Below are 3,124 nucleotides of genomic sequence, written 5' to 3'. Positions count from 1 at the left end.
GGATCTACAGTGACACAGGCAGGACACGCGTCCCGAATGCCGGCTACCTGCCATGCAGAGAGAACTCTCAGTCTGCCAGTTCAGTAGTTCCCAGCTCCCCCACCCATTGTTTATTCATAATCACTCCCTCCCGAGAAAACTTTTTAGGCTTTTGTTTTTCTAATCGCCACCCCCTCTTTGAAATTTTAGTGTCACAGATAGACTATCGATCCATTTGTACGCCGTACATATATCTGTGCTTTATGCATAAAAAAATAAATAAATAAAGTGAGGTTTCTTTTTCTTCCTTTGCCCAGAAAGAACCAGTTTTCGCCCCCTTGGTGGGGCTGGCACTTCTGCAGAGAACACGAGTGGCAGCTCGAGCGAGCCCCTTAGGCCCTGGGAGTTCCGCTGTGTTGCACACAGCAAATTTTTTTTCCCTTATAGGGCAGGGCTTCTCCGCTTCCTAACTGTTGATATTTGGGCCAAATAATTCTTTGCTGTTGGGGCTGTCCTGTGCACTGTAGCGTGTTTGTCGCATCCCTGACCTCTAGACCCCAGCAGCACAAAATGCCCCCCGGCCGAGAACCTCTTGGTCAGGAGTGAGGGGCGCGGCACTGAATAAGGCGGGCACAGTTCTGACCTTAAAGGATTAATCCTCACAGCTCTCGGTCGCTTCACCTCTCAAAGAAAAAAATAAATAATATCCAGGGTCCTCTCCGACTTTATTATCCTGTGGCAAGTGATTTCTGTGCGTTTTTATTGTAATACACCTGGGCTACTTAGAATAGCTCTTTTTCTCCCCTTAAAGGTTTGAACTGAAATCACATACGCAATTCATTGCATTTTAAAATGAAAGCGTTTATTGGTAGTCTTCCCAAATTGGTTTGTGAATGATCTTATACGGGAAAGTTATACAAATATCATCTCCTTGTAGATTATAATCCTGAGCAAGAAGCAGGGGGTCTTGTAGGGAGCAGGGTAGAGCGCCCGCAGAATCCAGCATCCAATAGATGTCACGCTTTAGGAATACAAAGCCATCAAAGAGTATAATAAAATCACGCTGACCCTCATTAAAGGTTTTAACATATTTTATAAAAGGCGTCTCTCTCTCTCTCTCTCTCTCTCTCTCTCTCCATCTCTCTTTCCTAATATAAACTGATGTTTTGCAACTTTAAACCCAGAGCTGAATTAAGTGATTGTAATGGTAATAAGAATGAAAACTTATACTACCTTGCCACCTAATATCATAAAAATCGGTTAATTCTCTCTCTCTCTCTCTCTCTCTCTCTCTCTCTCACACACACACACACACACACACACACACACACGTCTTCTGATGTTGATAGTGAAGAAGGTGTTGGTCCAGGTAAGGAAGTAATATAGAGGAAATAGTCTTAGAAAAGTTAAGTGATGGGAGTAGAGTCTGCTCACAGGCCCATCAGACAGGTTATGTGGGAGCTCTTAAAATTTCCTAACCATTCTGCTACTGCCAAGTCCCATTTGCCCAAGGTCACTGAAATAGTCTCTATTCAGGGCTCAGAAGTAAACTCAGCGTGTCTCTTAAGTGAGGAGACGATCTGAGGTCAGCTTTGTACTATTCAGTTCTCTTCAATCTTGGAGTTGATATGATACCTTAATGAACAAGGGGTGAGAGTTAAGAGGATCCCTTTATTTATGACCTGAAGCAGCAAAGTCTACCTGAGTGTAGAGTTGACTTGATGAGAGGGTCCCAAACCGGGCCTAGGGCATATTTGCTTCTTGGGGGTCTGATGCACCCCTGTAGCGTGTTCCCATCGCAAAACCATCATCTGAGAGTATTGGTGACTCATTTGCCTTGGAAACCCGTAAATGACTGGAGAAGTACCTGGAAGGTCAGGTGAATCCTTAGTTTTTTAAACGAATGACCTACGTTCCTCAGATCATTGTCAGCCCTAGAGCACACCAAAGAGCTACCCAGGAAGAGGTCATTGCTTTCTTTTCTGTGAAGATAAAGGAAATTAGCTTCCCTCCCCACCCCCCGCCCCCTCCCCCCCGCCTTCTCGCCTCTCTAATGAAAATGAGCCAGATGGCCAAAGCATCTTGAAAGGAGAGGGGATTTTAAGTTCTTAGAATTTACAACTTTATTTCTCATTCTGAGGTTGGCTCGGAGTCTAGGAAACTTAGAAATATTATCTGATGACTTGTTCCTAAGCAAAGCTGGTGCCAGAACTCACTGAAGGAATTGGGGGACCCCCTCAGTGCCATATTGCCCTAGCCACCAGACTTCCATCTTCCGGTCCAGGGGACCCAGGTATACATACCTTATGTTGGCAAATTCACCCAGTCCCCGTGGGTTAGCTAAGCGCCTGCGGTGGTCACATCTGGAGAACACGGCCAGAAAGCCTACATGCTTATTATCCTATTTGGGAATCTTCTTACTCTCTGGCCAAAAGTTAGACTAACTGGCTGAAGAACCAGGAACTTCTCCCAAAGAGGCATCCAGAGGGAAAGCCAAATAGCTCATAAAATCTTAGCCCAGTCTGTAAAACAGTGAAAGAGACACTTAGCATAGAGTGTTGTTTCCTTGGTTCTCGTTATTTTATGAGGTCTCAATAAGTGTCCTGGGGCTGCTGTAAAAAAAGATTTCTTTTTAGTGGTTTGCTAGGCCAGACCCCCCACACCTCTCCTCCTTTTGTTTGGTCTCTAAAATTTTCCATGTCCATGCTAAGTCCTGTCAACTGTTTTTTTTTTTTTTTTTTTTATAAAATGTATACTTTTCCCTCAAAACATGTTCAGTGTTGATTAGACATCTCGCCAGACTGCAAATGAGGCTCTTTGTTTAATTTCTATTAGAGAGGTGAGACCATGGTGCCTCATCCTCCAGGAGGAGGAGGAGGAGGCTGTGACATGCCGGTGGGACCTCCCTGTGGGATTCTTCTAGCTTCTGGTAATGTTGAGACAGACCTCAGTTGTCAGCCTCCTGTAGGAAGAAAGATGCCTGACCCCAAGCGGTGCCTCCGCCCAGGGCCGCTCACATCCAGTGGCTGACCTGTATGAGGCATAAGAGCCCAGGACATCAGCGAAAGCCTGCCTCTGATTCAGCTAACAGAGAATCTGCTCTGTCTTCAGCATCTCTGGGTGGTTATTTCTCTAGTCCTTGAAC

The sequence above is a fragment of the Pteropus medius genome, unplaced genomic scaffold, assembly GCF_902729225.1.
Source record: "Pteropus medius unplaced genomic scaffold, Ma_sr-lr_union100, whole genome shotgun sequence".
Taxonomy (NCBI): Eukaryota; Metazoa; Chordata; class Mammalia; order Chiroptera; family Pteropodidae; genus Pteropus; species Pteropus medius.
This window is presented reverse-complemented; position numbering follows the sequence as displayed.